This window comes from Amblyomma americanum, chromosome 1, assembly GCF_052857255.1.
Source record: "Amblyomma americanum isolate KBUSLIRL-KWMA chromosome 1, ASM5285725v1, whole genome shotgun sequence".
Lineage (NCBI taxonomy): Eukaryota > Metazoa > Arthropoda > Arachnida > Ixodida > Ixodidae > Amblyomma > Amblyomma americanum.
This window is the reverse complement of record NC_135497.1, coordinates 437,016,050-437,033,552: the sequence shown is the minus strand read 5'-3', so window position 1 is coordinate 437,033,552 and position 17,503 is coordinate 437,016,050. Positions and strand designations below refer to the sequence as shown.

Here is a 17,503-nt window from a genome sequence, read left to right as displayed (position 1 = left end):
GTGTGCGCCCTGCTGAATTTTTTGCATATCTTGCTAACGCGGGCTGTGTACACTGCAGTCGTGATTTTTTCCCCCCAAATTCTCGAAATTCATATGGAAAACGCGACGGCTGAGGTCATATAGCTTGCGGCGATGCTAATCAGAATAAGCTGAAAATTGCTTCTAAACCCTTCGCTTGGAAACGATCGAGTGAACTAGACCATCTGCACCACACATATCATTCTCTTAAGAGACATTCGTCATTGAAGATACGTGTTCCTGCCAAGCAGTTTATTCATTCCACTTAAAATTAGTGCGCTGCAGGCTGTCCCTTATTGCGCGTGTGCTGTGCACGGAGTCTCATGGACAAAGAATGAATTTTCTTGATTACCAATTAGCGCGCACACACGCGTATGTATAATCGACCCATTTCCTATGGTTCGCGCCAGCCCGCATTGTTTACATATCGGGATTTGTGAGAGATTTTTAAAGAACTAACGCGCATATATATTATAGTTCGATCTTTCGATCGATTTTCCTAAGATTTTTGTGTAAATCCAATAACTGCCCCAAGCAAATCCTCATGGATTATCACCCACAAATTTCGTGGGTGATAATAAATGCACTGGAATGGTGGAGGATTAGTGGCAAACAATGACCGATATTGTTCTGCCTATTGAAGTGGCGTTGCCAATCCTGGAGAAATACTACACAACGAGGGGCCATTAATGGAAATGTAACGAAGTGGCACTACCTATATAGGGAAAATAGTGACCATCCGGGGCCATTATTGGGAATATAACTGAGTGGCACGGCCTATATAGGGAAAATAGTGACCATCCGGGGCCATTATTGGGAATGTAACTGAGTGGTAATGGCAATATGGGGAAAATAATGGTCAACTGGGGCCATTATTGGGAATGTAACTGAGAGGCAAAGCCAATATGGGGGACATAGTGGCCAACTGGGGCCATTATTGGAAATGTAAGTGAGTGGCAATGCCCATATCGGGAAAATACTGCCCAGCTTGGGCCATTGCTGGCGATGTAACTAAGCGGCACTGCCAATATCGGGGACACATAGAACATGTGGGGCCATCATTGGAACTGTCGGAAAGAGGCATTGCCTATATTGGGGTAATAGTGGTGATGGTGGTCCTATGTAGGACCACCATTTGCCATCACAATCCCAATATTGGGCCAATGGCTTGTGCTGCCTGGGCACCCTGTAGCAAGCTGGAAGTGCAGCTACTTAGAACTGCAGACATTGATTAGCTCCATATAACTAGATGTGGATTTTTACCTTTTACAAGCATCAAAGCTACATGCTTTTTTCAACACTTGACAGCACTACAATATGCACATTTAGACTCACATTTCACATTTACACACACACACACACACACACACACACACACGCACGCACGCACGCACGCACGCACCCACCCACACACACACACACACACACACACACACACACACACACACACACACACACACACACACACACACACACACACACACACACACACACACACACACACACACACACACACACACACACACACACACACACACACACACACACACACACACACACACACACACACACACACACACACACACACACACACACACACACACACACACACACACACACACACACACACACACACACACACACACACACACACACACACACACACACACACACACACACACACACACACACACACACACACACACACACACACACACACACACACACACACACACACACACACACACACACACACACACACACACACACACACACACACACACACACACACACACACACACACACACACACACACACACACACACACACACACACACACACACACACACACACACACACACACACACACACACACACACACACACACACACACACACACACACACACACACACATTCTTAGTGGGAAGGCACTACTTAACGGGGTGAAACCGTATATTGAGATTATCTTGTGTGAAGCCTTGGAGTGACTCGGGTAAGCTCGATCAGGTTAGTTCGTAGGAGCGTCGAGCCAGATATAGCCAATGGGAAGAGGACGTCACGCCCGCTGCTGCCGAGCAGAGAGGGTGTGAAGATGAAGAGCGATCGAGAACCGCGTTTGTGTGCATATGCAGATGCCAGTAAGGAGAGGCGAAGCATGAACACATGCTTTTGCACGTCTATTTAGTTTAAACTTTAAAATTCTACATTTATTTCCCGGGCTTCTCATAGTCATTGCAGTACGGGAAAATAGAAAATACAATTCTCACCGCATTTTCCCTGCCATATATCTTTGTACCGTGTTTGCGTTGAAGGAGATGCTACTGGATATGCAGAAGACGCACTGCGACGGTGCTTTAGCTGTGCTCAAGGCGGTTGCTGCTCACATTCTAGATTATGAGACCGAAGCTCTTACAGCTTTTTCGATACTCGAAGCTCCTCGGTCGCTTTGAAACGCAGAAGGCGTCCGTGTGCTGTTCTATTTCAGTGCACATTAAAGACCCTAAGGCGGTCGAAATTACTCCGAAGACCTCCACTACGGCACCTCTTTTTTCCTTTCTTATTTCCCTCCCTCCTTTATCCCTTCCCGTAAGGCGGGTTCGGGTGTCCACCGAGATATATGAGCCAGTTACTGCGTCATTCCCTTTCCTGAAAAGCAATTTTTTCTAGTATATTTCTATTGACAGCAGTGTATAGAAAGCAGTAAGAAAATTGTATCAACTTCCTATGAACAAATATTAACAGAATACGCTCGGCTACGAGACTGTCACTGCTAATATTTGTTTCGTTTTCAATTAAGGCTGCTTTAGTTGCTTTGTCCTGTTAAGCTGCAGTTCTTAATTTAGGCATTTGTTCCGATGATAAAAACATTCTCTCGGTTTATAGTACATTTTTACTGACAACAGTACATAGAACGCAGTAAGAAAATTGTACCAACTTCCTATCAACAAATGCTAATAGAATATGCTAAGCTAAGAGAATAATAGAGACTTTTAGCAGAGCAGGCCAGCGGCCAGCGGAGGGGAGCAGACGAGAGAGGGCGCCAGTGCGCATGCGCAGAACGCTCAGGCGGCCAGCGGGTTTGCGGCGCTGCGCGCTCGCCCGCTCGTCTGGTCTTTCCAGCGGAGATCGCCCAGCGAGTGCAAGCAAGTGAGCGTCGTCGAGCACTAACATGGCGGCCTCCAGTGCGAACCTAGGTGCGTCGGCTTCATCGAGCGCGGACGCGGCGCAAGCACGCCTGCAAGCAAGGAAGCCGCGCAAATGTTTTAATGCGCAAGACGATCTTTGCCTTTTGCGGGAAGTGGCTGCGACAAGGCCATTCGGGGACGAGCTCAAGTGGGTGAGCGTCCTCGCGAGCGTTAACCGGACGGTAGGCCGAGAGCTAACGCTTCGCGGGATAAAGGATCGAGTAGATCTTCTCATCGGCTACTGGAGGCGGCAGGATGTGAAGAATCTGAAAAAGTGAGTGTGTTTTTGTTTGTTCGCTCTGCAGCTCTGGCGCACATGTTTATGTGACGTGCATTTTCTGGCCTATTCAGATCGGGGACCGAGAGCAGTACTCGGAAAAGGAGCAAATTCTCCAAGACCTTTCGGACTACGTGCTGGCTGTGCAGTACGAGCCGAGGATTACCCCAAGAAGTGCGGGCTGCGCAGTGCGTAAAAAGAAGCTAGCAACAGCTCATGACGCAAGGACGAGTAGGGCAGCACAGCAACCAAATGGTGCGAGTCACTTGGAGGACGAAGTTGCTGGCGACTGCTCCTATTCGGCCACGCCAGCTTCGAAAATTGGCATAGATGGTGAGAAAGATGGTAAGTTTTTGTAATGCCTGCATCTGAGTTCGCATTCTTGTGTTTTCCATTTCTACCGGATAACTCCAAAGCCGCATGCACGGCCCGTAAGCCTTTTGTACTGGGCTTTCTACAAGTAGCACGTGTGTGCATACATGGAACTCTCGAGTTTTGATGTCGTCTGTGTTCTAGCTTCTTTTCTCTTTCTGTGAGCCTCTCGAGAGTGGTGGGGGGAGGGTTCACCGCATGACTGCATAGAGGTGTATCCCAGGCTGCTGTGTGCCCACTCTTTGCGGACTGAATCAAATGATACTGGAGCTGACAGTTGCATGCCAGTGTGCTGAGCTTTTTATTGCACCTAGTGACCAGTGAAGAATCTCTTAGCGCAACTTGTATCCACAGTTTCCAAAATCTAGCACAACCGAGAGAACAAAATAGGTTAGAGAAGGAACTGGGGCATCATGAGTTGATTTCGAAGTCGAACTGCTTGGCCCATACGAAATGTTAGAGCTGAAATGGGACAAAAATTCATGGTCGGTTTAAAATCCTTGTAGCAGCCTCTATTGCTGGCCAGGCCAAACTTCACATGAAGGAGCGCTTGTAAAATCTAGTTAGACACCTTATTTCTCAGGCCCGATTTAGTGACCGAGACCTAGCTGAATACTCTTTCGACGGTGGCGTTTCATAAGTGAATGACAACAAAGAGTGCCAGCTCAGACATCAGTGGGAACGTGAGCTCGCCGGCAACATTTTTTACATTTCTGACGCTTACCCAGAATTAATTTTGAACCCGGTAGGCTATGCCATATCGTTGAATTTCATTTATAGCTGGCAAACTCAGACTCTATTGCATAAATTGAATTTGTAGTTATAAAAGCACTGAGTGAGTGCCGGATAAAATTCGCTGAGTAATTTGCGTTTTTTGATTCAGGATCCTAGGTGCAGGTCGCTCTGAAGCTTTAGGCTAGCAGGTAACCTCTTTAGTGCACTTTTAATGCACACAAAAATAATGTTGTGGTGCCTATCCAACAGAAAATGTTTGTTAGAGAAGCTGAGAGAAGACGTTTTGAGGCTGTTAAGAAAAGAATTGCCATGCACTGAAATGTAATATCTATGTGCTGCTCCGATTTCGCTTTGTTGTCCTGCGTAGGTGCAGGTATTAAAATTCTTGCGATTAACTTTTCACAAAAGAGATGAATGTCTCCTTTAGCCTGACAGGGGCCAGGGCCTCGCATTGAAGGAGCTTGTTCATTCGCTCAAATTTACTGATGTAGAACAAAAAGTCAATTTTGCTCATCAGTGTACACTCCGCTTAATATGCACACTTGCTGCCTTGCAGCATTTTATACTTTTCATTGCTTCAGAGCGGGCTTTCAGTGCAGCACACTGATTCATGATTCAATGCAAGGCAGGTGCAATGCTGATCCATCGTGTTACACAGAGGCTGGTAGGTGTCTGTGCAACAAGATGGCAATCACAAGATGTGCCACCATCACCTCGGGGTATGTCCCGAATGATAATGAGGGACTTTTCCCCCTTCTCTTGCCCTTTTGGAGAATGTGTTATCCATTTGAACGTTTTGCACACATAAATTCTTGCCTTAGAATAGCAGGCAAGGCAGTCAGTGTGGAGGTAGCCTGATGATCACCATTGATTGCCTGATGACAGACTAGCTCTAGGGAATGATACACACACTTTAGAAGCACGCATGTTCTACCTTCATTTTTGTCTACAGGCTGTTGGGCTGCCCACACAGGGCACTTGCCCAGTCTATCCTGAGGTCCACACAAAATTTCGTGTCGTTTGCAATCAGCTAAGAGGGCTCCAACGGAGAAAACAGCCTCTCCGCAGATGCCTCGAACACTGGCACAAAGTAGAGAAAGGATATACAAAAACATTCACAATATTTTTTACAGAACAAATCATATTGACATGGGCGCAGCAAAAAAAATGTAATCCAAAACTAGCCACATAGACAAATGGAAACTTTCAATGCCAACTCGGACGAACAGTAGCCCAATCTGGCAACCCTCCTTGTACGATTTTGCCTCCTTTTCTCATTCATTATAAACAGGAACTCCTGCAGCGCAGATGTTCCTCATAATGTATGATGAGGAGCTTGTGCTGGAACCGTCTGCAGCTACCAGTGACACTGAGCGGGACCACACAGAGCAGACGGATGGTGGCCAGCAGCAGCAGCAGAGCCAAGTCATTTCAGGGCAACAGCGTCCTCCCTCAGCACCTCCGTCTATCGACCAGCGCCAGCCTGCAGCTAGGCAACAAATTCTGCCGGCCATGGCTAAAGGCAAGTCTTTTAGGAATGTGTGTTTACCACATGTTTATTTACACACAAAGCGGAATGGTGTTCAGGAGAGCATTATAAGTGTACACGGGTAAATGTTGACATGAGTAGGGTTTGGGCAACTTTGTCCGTTGATTTGTGGAAGTCGAACTAGAGCCGTCTTCATTTAACCCTACAGTACAAATTATCGTTCATGGCTATATGGAAACTATGAGTATGTATTGACACTCATTCCTGACACCTTTAAAACATATGCATAAAAACCACAAATATTAACAGTAAGAACCTCGCCTGAGTAGGAAGACAGAATGCAGAAATCAAAACACATTTTGGCATGGCGCAGCAGTTCATGACCCAAGTGTTTTTTTATCACATGAATGCTTAACAGAATTGGAAACATTCCCATCTCTTTCATGAATAGATCTAAAAATGTCGAATAAATCCACAAGAACAAAATTTGTTTATCAAGGTACGTCAGGCACGAAAACACTAACCTAAAAGGTAGGTGTCACACAAATACATGTTTGCAAACCATACAATACTTAATCAGTTGAATATGAACTTTATCACAGCAGCTTTATCACAGGATCTGTGCTTGTCCTACGGCATTATAATACTACACAGCAGCCGTACAGTGCATGAACTCAATTGAACTGACGGCCGAAATTGCCTTGTTTGTCTACCTTTGCAGGAATTCGAGGACTACAAAGCATGGGCCTCCAGCTTCTGACAATGAGGGAGACTCATGAATATGAACTTTGAAACAAGGAGCTGGAAATTGAAAGGAGGAAAGTGGAGAACGAGGAGCGCCGCCTTGCTTTAGAGGAACGCAAGCTGGAGCTCGAAGAAAAAAAACTCCAATTGGAAGCATCCTCCCGGGAAGAAAACCAACAGAAATTCATTGTGCATCTACAAAAAATGTTTGATGATCACGACAAAAAACTGCTCAGTATACTGAATGCACAACAGCGATAACATCTTGAAGTAACATGGTAGATTGGGCCAGTTGGTTGCTATTCATAATGCAGACAAATTCGCAGCATAAATAAGACGCACACGGAAGACAAGGAACACACAAGACAGGACTGTGCTGCAGCTGCAGACAGGACTGTGCAGCACAGTCCTGTCATGTGTGTTCCTTGTCTTCTGTGTGCGTCTTATTTATGCTGCGAATTTGTCTGCATTATCGATAATATAAATAACCAAATGTCATTTTGATTCATCACTACCCTTTTACAGTCATGAAATAAACTCTTCGCTTTCGCAGCTGCGTGGTTTTATGAAGCACTATCGAGGGGCAAGGTAATCCTCTAGAGGTGGTGGCTCAAGGCAAAAATACTGAGAAACTTGGGCGCTGTACAAGCAGGTATGGCAGTTCGCAAGAAGTGCACTTGCTTTGTATATGCGTGGCAGGTTCTGGAGGTAAAGCTTATGATTTTTTTTGAAGTCTACAAAGGCAAAAAGTCTCGCAATTTTACCGAAGCCCCATTTCACTGCCTGCCTCACGCTGCTCATAGCTTTGTTGAATGCTTGCTGCTCTGGGGTCAAGGAACCACCGCCATAGGGCTTCAGCAGAAGGGGCCGCAAAGGGTAGGCAGGGTCCCCGTAGATGACGTAGTTGCGCCCCTGAACAAGCTTTTCCAACTTTGCATATGCTTTGCTGTTTCCGAAGTTACCTGGAAGAAGGAAAATAAACTGTATAATGAGACGACGTTCAACCTTGCCTGTTTCCAAGCACCAGGCATAGTGAAGAAAGAATGATAAACAACGCTTTGTTGAGGCGGCTGTGCTTGCCAGTTACTTACCAGCATCATGTTTGCATCCGGGATACGATCCGTCTAACTGACAGATAATCCCATTTGGGCACATTACTGACTGGTATTTCAGGGCGTGGACGCGTTTGTGGCCGCTAAAATAAACTTTTTGGTTTCTAGATGGTCGGCATATCGGTCGCGCCGTGCCGTCTAGAACGCCCAGCAGTTTTTAAGCGGGGCTCCTTTTTTGTGAACTGCCTGAAAAAAAGAACGAAAATGTGAGAAATATTGACTCGCAAAACTCTAATCCTATTTACGGCTTACATGAGAGAACGTTTCCAGCGAGTCCAGGTTCAGCCAAGCATGGTTGTTTAGGTCATCCAACAAATGAAAAAAACGCGTTTCAATGTGCCCATAGAACTATATTGGTCACAGACGATAGGGTAGAGCTGTGTCGCCTGAAAAGGTCTTCCAGATCGCAGAGCCGGTTCGGGTACGCAAGCCGTCGCAGGGTTATGCACAGGGCCTCGTCCCCTGGAACTGCCACCCTCTGCGGAGTTACCACTGCTTCAGGTATTTGTAAGGCCCTCTGCACCCTGTGCAAGTCATGCTTCTCGAATCGAAAATGCGTCCTGAACACACCACTGTCGATGTCGTCAATGTTCAGAAGCCCGCGCACAGACAGTGGGTCACGTCGCGTCTCACCAAAGACTTCAAGACACAGCAAGTCTTCTATCTCTGACCACTTTAGCTGTGACAAGAGTAGCGGGTCTTGGAGTATGCTCTTCCGCATCTCTAGACCTTACCACATTGCTGTGGTGGAGGCAAAATGCGGTCGTGACTCGCGAACTCGTGCTAATCTACACACAGCGCACCAAAAAACAGCTTGTGGCGTGGGGCTTCGGCTTGACTTGACCGTCACAGTGCCAAGCATTTTTTTTTCTAAAACGACATACTTTAAATTGGATTGTAAGGTCCACAAATGTTTAAATATATATTATAAACACAAATAACGTCTTTATTTAGCAACTTCAGTACAGTAACAGCAAGCGCGATTCATATTCGTTTCAGCGTAACTCTGATTTTCACCAATAGGTGGGGCTGCGCAGCGCTCCGCTGTACTACGCTCATTCGGGCGTTTTAGACGCTGCGCTAAAACTCTTTACTCGCGCTACGCTCCGCTGGTGCTCCGCTGGGGAACTACCAGCGGAGCGGAACGCAAATACGTTCAGCTAAAAGTCTCTAATCTAATTGCTAATCTTTATTTCGTCTTCAAAGTTGCTTTAATAGCTTTGAAGTGTTTGGCTATAGTACATGATTATTTTAGGTTTTTATTCGCATGACCAAACGTGTTTTTTCGGTTTCTAGTATATTTTTTCTCACAATAGTGCATAAAAAGCAATAAGGAAAATTTATTAAAATAGAATATATCTTCAGTTTTGAAAATACGTTTCTATACCCTGACTTGATTCCAAATGAATTTGCTGCGAAAAACGCTGGACGCTCGTCGATATAGGGAAATTGTTAACTAGCTGCAACAGATTTCACTGGGCACTCAAGTGAGATTTCACGGTTACGCGAACAAGAGTTTTAATCACCTTGAACCCCATGCAGGTTGTCCCTCATTTCTCTCGATGTGTCTAACTGCACCAGTATTTTATAGTAATTTTATATTGACAGGCGTATATACAGGGAAGTAACATTCTACTACCTTTTTATTAACAAAGGTGCATAGAATGTAAAATTTTATTTTCTAGTAACTTTCTACTGAGAAAAGTACATACAAGGAAATTCCTACCAATCTTCTATCAACAATTGTTGACAGAATGTAAAAGTAACTACAAGGTTACTACAGTACATAGAAAGTTAATACAAATTATAAAGAAAGTTGATAGCCATTTTTGTAAGGGGTTAAACGATGGGACACTGCCTTGCGGTGGCAGGTGCTACCCCCGGTGGAATTTGTGCCATCCATGTAGCTCTCCCTGAGCAACCTCGCGCGACCAATCATTAATTCAACCGCCACCTACCAGGTTGCATCTGTACGCAACCTTTTACGGGTAACAACGAGTGTTATCTCTTTTTCTGTCACACACACAGACACAGACCCCCCTCCACACACACACATGGAAACGGGTTTCCGCTAAACGAAGCAAGTGACACTTACGCCTTAAAAAATAAATCGGCTGAAATGAAATACTCTACATGAACCGGCTTTCAACAAGGAGCTGCCACATGATGACAGCCACCCTGCTTCTATCATCATCATTCTCGAACATGCACCGGTGTGTTGCTGAGTGCTATATGTGAGGATCGTAAATTTTCTTCTGCTCAGATAGGCATCATTTTTATTTATAGTTCATCTTGAGCCGTCTGTTTTGTCAGTCTGCCACAAGTGGCAGTTTCCGATGGGAAACCAAACGCTTAACCGCGTATGCGATGCAGCTTTCGAGCTTCGAAGCATGCGCCTACCTACACGGGAAGAGGGCCGCCGGCTGCAACTTCGGAGTCGACTATAGTGTGGGCACCGGTAGCGTGCCCTGAAGAAATACCTCTCCACAAGAAACAAAAGCAGGAAGGCTTTGCGTTGAATAAAGTACTAAACGCTACAGATAGTACTATACAGATAATGGTTATGGTGCCCGGCTGCTGACTAGAAAGATGCGGGGTCAATCCCGGCCGGCCGGTCGCAATTGGATGGAGGCGAAATGCTAGAGGCCTGTGTGCCGTGCAATGACAGTGCACTCCCTAGGTGGTCGAAATTATCCGCAGCCCTCCACTACGGCATCCCTCATTGTTTGAGTCGCTTTGGTACGTAAACCTCATAAACCAAACCAGAACTGTGTGCTAGATAGAGGGTCAAACTGTAATGGAGAATTGTTTCCCCAGGATGCAGCTTGAAAGTTGAAGAGCTGCACCCTGCCAGAATTTAGAAACAAAAAATACGGCCCTTAACTGGACATATACACAGTAACTCTAAATACTTCACATAGTAGCGCAATGCACGTGTGTGAGTGCTCGACATGAGCGTTAAGTGAAGTTACGGTGGTCTTCTTAGACAATGAAATATGCAGGATTTCTTCAGTTATCTCTGTTCGCCATGGGCAAACCTTCATACCGTACGCAATGCGCAATGCAATTGCATCCGAATGAAGGTTTCTGCGGCATGCAGCTGTCGTCTGGATTGTATAATCCTTAAATGAGTTGTGCAAAGCTTACCATGTTGTAAGGGAGTAATTACTCATAGGCATCCACCCAAGCGCCGCCATACGGCTGCAAAGGAAAGCTATGTTAGTCAAATGCTTAGGGGAATCCCCCAAGGTGGAGTATATTTGTAATAAGGAAGCAATTACTCATTTGCATCCACCGAAGCGCAGCCATATGGCTACAAACGAAAGCTATAATGCTTTCTCAGAAACCTCGTAGTTGACGAAAAATTCTTCCTGGTACGGTGTTCGAACCAGGGACCAGCGCTTCACCGGAGCAGTCCCTCTACCAACTGAGCTAATCGGGACTTTTTTTCATTACCTTGTTTTGGAACCTAACAAAAAAAAACACAAAACGCTATGTAGATAATACACTGTCGTGGTCATCCAGCGTGGGTCTGGGGTCGTCACGTTAAAATTCAGGCAACATACACAAAAGCTCCAGTCTTGCGAGACACTCAGGAGGCTCTGCAGCGACGTTCTGGATGGCAACAATGCGGTCCACACTTTCCTGAAAATAAATTCTGGCAGGTTGTGCATCTCTGTCACAATGATATCCCGCCATTCTGGAGTGCCATATAGAGTGGAGGTCCAAGAGCATTATGAGATCAAAGGGTACCTCATGTTCATTATCGATGCTTAAATACCGAATCTCCTGCGCGTCAAGTGGTAGCTCTTTCTTTATTCTCCTTTGTAGCACATCCCACAAATGAACCCCTTCCCAGCAAAGCAAAACAAACATGGTCTATTGTTTCGCGCTGTGTGAAAATTAAGCAGTTAGTCCCCCACGGTAAAAGAAATTCTTTCCCTCTAAAAAAATTTTAACTGGCAGCGTTCCGGTGTGTGGCACATGCATTTTGTTCACCCTCTTTAAAACATCACTTCCTGGGCTTCCACCGTACCAAGCCCTGTATATGGGATCTGGGAAAACAATACCACAAAGATCACGGTACAACCTCTGCTGTTTAGTGTTGTGTTGTGTTTTATGGCACATAGGAAACTAAGGCCATCATGCGCCAAGCACTAGATATCGAAAAAGTTTTGCTGAATTTTATAGAAGCATGAAAAAAATCCTTTGTGTTGAGGGCCTCAAACGTTAGTGCTATCTAGTGAACAGATAGGGAAGTTTTTAGAAATGGCTAGTACTAAAAGCTTTCAAGGGGATTGGGTAACCTCAGCAGCTATCCTTGGCTGGGCAAAAATCTCGAGGCTCCCAATAAAACAAATAAAGACCTCAGCCTTCATAGCAGGGTTGAGAATGTGGCTGAGGGGTATTAAAATTCGAACAGACCAGTGGGTAAAAAATTTAGTTTTTTGAGAAATCCTGTCTCTTAAAAAACTAAAAACTCAAGACGTGTCCACGGTTCCATTATCTCCTAAAAGTAGTGTAAGATGGAAAGGAATGTGTTCGCCATAAAATTTATTAACGTACTTTTTTTCTTTGTTTCCCGGGCCGCCGCGGTGGCTGAGTGGTTATGGCGCTTGGCTGCTGGCCCGAAAGACGCGGGTTCGATCCGGGGCGTGGCTGTCGAATTTCGATGGAGGCGAAATTCTTGAGGCCCATGTACTGTGCGATGTCAGTACACGTTAAAGAACCCCAGGTGGTCGAAATTTCCGGAGCCCTTCACTACGGCGTCCTTCATAGCCTGAGTCGCTTTGGGATGTTAAACCCCCACAAAACCAATCTTTGTTTTTCGAGTTTCTCGCAAGCAAATAAGATATGGTTAACTATAAGTTTATCTCCGCTATTTTCGCAAAGAGGCTCGTCTTGTTTTGTTAGCAGGAAGTTGTGTGTAAGGTGCCTGTGGCCTATTCAGAGACGGCAGAGAATTACTTCCTTGAAACGTTTTGTGTGCAGACATGACTGCCATTCGCCTAAAACCGGCTTAATCAAGTGTAATTTGTTATTGACTTCGTTTTTCTAAGACGACTGCCATTTTTCTCTTACTTTACGCTGTACTGAGTTCATGCAATCTCTAAGAGGTACATAAACGTTTTTTTATTATCTTGCCAGCCCCGAGCTTGTGCAGTGCAAAAATCTGCTCTCTCATTGAATTTTATTCCTACATGACTCGGGACCCAGCAGAGTTTTATGTTTTGCGCTCGAGCTGTGGCTGTTGCTATGGTGTGTATGATCTCACCAACTAGCGGAGTGATTGCATTTCTATAGTGAAGAGCTGTAAGTACACTTAAGGAGTCTGTGTAAATTATACTGTTTGTGAGGTTTTCGTTTACTATTTTTTCTGTGGCTATGCAGACTGCGTAACATTCTGCTGTGAAGATGGATGCACACTGTGGAAGTCGTACTGTGTCCTCCGAATTCCCTCGTACCACTGCGCTTCCTACGTGAACATTAGTTTTCGAACCATCAGTATAAAAATCTGTGAAGTCGCCGTATTTTTCTTCAAGTGCAGGAAATTCTTGTATGATATGTTGTTGTGGAGTATGTTTTTTGTGGAACTGTGCAAGAGCAAAATCGCAGACTCTAGGAAAATGGTACCGCGGAGGTAGCGGATCTCGCGTTTGTGCAACACCGGGTAATATGTCCAGTACATTGAGATTCTGGCACATGTCTTCAATTTGCAAGAGTAGAGGCTTGGTGGCTTGTGGTTTGCTGTTGAATATTATTCTGGAAGGGCAACTCGTTACAAGTGGATAGCATATGTGTTTTGGTAGTGACTTTATTTTAAGGATATATGAACAAGTCAGAGTGGTTCTTCAAAATTCAAGAGGATGTTAATTAGTTTTTTCATAAAGGCTAACTATAGGAGATGTTCTGTACGCGCCACACGAGAGGCGTAGGGCTGAGTTGTGCACTAGATCCAACTTTTTTAGATATGATTGTCTTGGTGAACCGTACACAATGCAACCATAATCTAAACAGGAATGTACCAAAGAGCAGTATATGCGCAGAAGACATGCTCTATCGGGTCCCAAATACTTCCTTGAAAGCACTTTCAGTATTTTTGAAGATTAGGACGGTTTCTTTTTGATGTATGCTTACGTGGGGCAGAAATGTTAGTTTTTTTCGAATGTTATGCCTAAAAATTTATGTTCTTGTTTTATTGGTAGCTTAGTTTCATTTAGATGTAGGGTGGGGTCGTTGTACAAGCCTCTTTTCACTTAGAAAAGAACTGCCACTGTTTTTGTGGTGTGAACTTAAACCCGTTTTTCTCTGCCCAAACTGCTATTCTGTTTAATGTCAGTTGTATCCGTCTCTCACAGCTTGATAAGCAGGATGATATGCACGCAATCTGACGGCCCCTCAACATATACAGAATACATGATGGAGTTTGGAATTATTTAGTTATGAAATTCAATTTTACAATAAAAAGCGTGCTACTCAGAATGCATCCCTGCGGTACCCCGTTTTCTTGAACGAATCTTTCGGAAAGTGTTGAACCCAGGCGCGCATGAAATGCACGTTCCGGCAGGAAATCTTTCTGGCAGTTCAGCATCCTTCCGCGGATACCTAGGTCTGCTAGGTCGCGGAGAATGCCAAACCTCCAGGCAGTGTCGTAAGCCTTTTCCATGTCAAAAAATACTACTAGACAGTGTTCCCTGTGTATGAACGCTTCTCGTACAGTGCTTTCAAGGCGCACTAGATGGTCAGTTGTCGAGAATCCTTTTTAAAGCCGCATTGTTGGAGGCAAAGAAGTTGACGTCTTTCGAGGGTAAACACTAACCTCATATTCAACACACTTTCGAAAGATTTGGCGGGGAAAATTGTTAGTGTTATTGGTCTGTAGCTAGCAGCGCAAGTGAGTGGCTTTCCAGGCTTTAGTAATGGCACAATAACTGCTTTTTCCAAGCCACTGGTATTTTTTCTATTTTCCATATTTTGTTAAAAAATTTTAGAAGTGCTTCTACTGAGGCTTCGGAAAGGTGTGCCAGCATCTCATAATGAATTTCATCAGGGCCGGGTGCTGCCTTTTTGCCAGCCGACAGTACTTTAAGTATTTCCTCAAGTGTAATTAGGCTATTATATGGCTCGTTCGAACGGCCACTTGTTGGGAGTCTGTTTTTCAGCTATGTTTCTGTGCATTAAAATAACTCTGTGTAATGTGCGGAACTAGAAATTGTAGAAAAATGTTCCGCTAGAATATCTGCCAGTTCCTTAATACTTGTTTGTGTGCTTGTGCCTATGAGAAAAGGCATTGGGAAGGGGCAGTAGCTGCCATTTTTTTTGTGAACTTGCTCCCGCATTTTATTCGATGTTATTAAACTGTTTATAAATGCTATAGAGTTCTGCCATGATGTTTTTTCAGCGCTTCGACGGATATAACTGGCTTTGGTTCTTGGCTTTTTGAAATTTATAAGGTTTTGATGATTGAGATACCTACGAAAAATTCCCCAAGCTTTATTTTGTTTTCGTTTTGCTTCTTTACATTCTTGTGAGTACCACGTCTTCTGACTTTGTCCATCTACGCCCGACGACTGAGGAATAGATATGCGTGCAACAGTAATTATACAGATTGTGAAAATCTTAAGTTCGTCAACACTTAGATAATCCGAAAACAGTTTCTCCAAACTAGTATTTTAAAGAAACAGTGCCCAGTCAGCGAAGTGTAACTTTCAATGGCGAAGTTTGCTCGAGATGACTGACGCAGAGAATCACAGGCTAATAATTATTGGCAAATGATTATTTTACCGTGGGTTTTCTATAATATCGCACTCAAAATCAGTAAAAACAGATGGTGAACTAAACGATAAAACTAAACAGCCTATTTTTCCAGTGCTTGGGGTGAAATATGTGTGTTTCCTGAATTTAGTAGACAGACAATATTGTATAGAATAAAATCTAAAACGCGGCCTCTAGTGTTTATTTCTTCACTTTCCCGGAAAAAGTAGTGCACATTTCAATGGCTTGTAAAACCAGACTGGATGATAAACGCAACACCTCCAGAGAGCCTACTCGCTTGCTCTCGGTCGCACCGAAAGACTGTATTTTTTAAAATGTTTGTATGTTTAGAACCTCAGTTAGTTTCCTGTAGGCATAAAGCCACGGAGAAAAGATAGTTTAGAAGATCGATCACATCGCTGTAGTTTTTTAAAAGTCCTCGGCAGTTCCAAGTAATTAAGAATGTCATGGAGGTTAAGTTTTAAGGGGGGAGTTAAAAAGCTTGTTCAAGGTTTTAAGGGTCCTCTAATGGGGGCCCTGTCTTTTCGTTTTCGCTAAAGAGAGCTGTGCCGATGCTGTAGCGGGGATAAGTTTCAGTTGTGTCTATTCCCTCAATAGAGGTCCTGGACGGCCGCGGAGAACCCGCAGGTGTACGGTTTATACCCTACACGCGCAGCCCTAACCGTGGTTAAGCTTAGCTGCAGTTAAGACATTTAACCGCGGTTAGAGTTAACTGCAGTTTGCCGCGCATACACATAGTTTAGCCGTCTCAGTGCGACGAAACAGATCATGTGATACTCGCCTCAGTGAAGTTAAAACGTCGACTACTGAGGCGTATTGTTAAACAGGGATACGTTAAAAAGAATACATAAGAGGAAAAACGATTTTCTTTTGATAAGTCCTGCTTAAAAACTTCTTTCTTTGTGCTTGTGGCTGACATTAGCCTAAATCTAAAAAAGTTCTAAACAATGACCACAGTCGACTTCGTAGCCGACTGCGCGTTCTACGTTCGCTACTTTTTAGCCTTTTTTTTCTCGTGACAGCTCACTGCGGCGCATCTTGCTGGCCTGCTCACTGCTACTGTATCACTGTATCGTTGTTGATTTTCGTGGCTTTTCTTTCACAGTGAGTGCTGTGCACTGTTCATTTGTTTGTGTAGTTAAGATCCTTCGGACGTCTTGGGTGTCAAGCATATGTTGGCGCATAGTAGCCCTGTCGCGAACGAGGCGTTATTTCTTATTGCTTTTGGGCGAAAGGAAATGGCGCCGTATCTCTCTCTTAAATCGGCGGACACCTGAACCGCGCCGTAAGGAAAGGGATAAAGGAGGGAGTGAAAGAAGAAAGGAAGAACGAGGGCGACGCTCAATTTTGGGCTGCGTTCGTGGCGCATCAAGCAGCGCTACAACGCCTGCACGTGCAAATGCTGGCGCTGAGTTCTGAAATTGTCAAGATTGAAGAGAGGAGGAAGCGGCACAGGGGGCGGCCGAAGCGCTTATTGTTGGCGGCGGCGCACCTGCCCGTCCTTGAGCAAAATCTGTCAGCGTACCTGCGCCCAGACTTGTGGTATGAGACCACGCTTCCGCACCTTCCGGACAGCGGACTCCGAGAAAACTTTCGGATCAACCGCGGCGCATTCCGGTACATGGTGGCTGTTTGTAGAAGCATGAGCCGGCAAGATACCAACATGCGGAAAGCGATTCCGCTGGAGAAACGCGCGGCAATCGTCTTGTACCGCCTCGCAACATCAGCAGAAGAGCGGACAGTTGCCAACTTGTTTGGCGTGAGCACTACGTCAGTTACTTAAATATTTCAAGC

The 17,503-nt window shown here is 44.9% G+C and overlaps 1 pseudogene; it reads right to left on the bottom strand.

Moving 5' to 3' along the window:
* Positions 1 to 7,005: 7,005 nt before the first annotated feature.
* LOC144125259 (uncharacterized) lies at positions 7,006 to 8,654 on the bottom strand (annotated as a pseudogene).
* Positions 8,655 to 17,503: the final 8,849 nt, after the last annotated feature.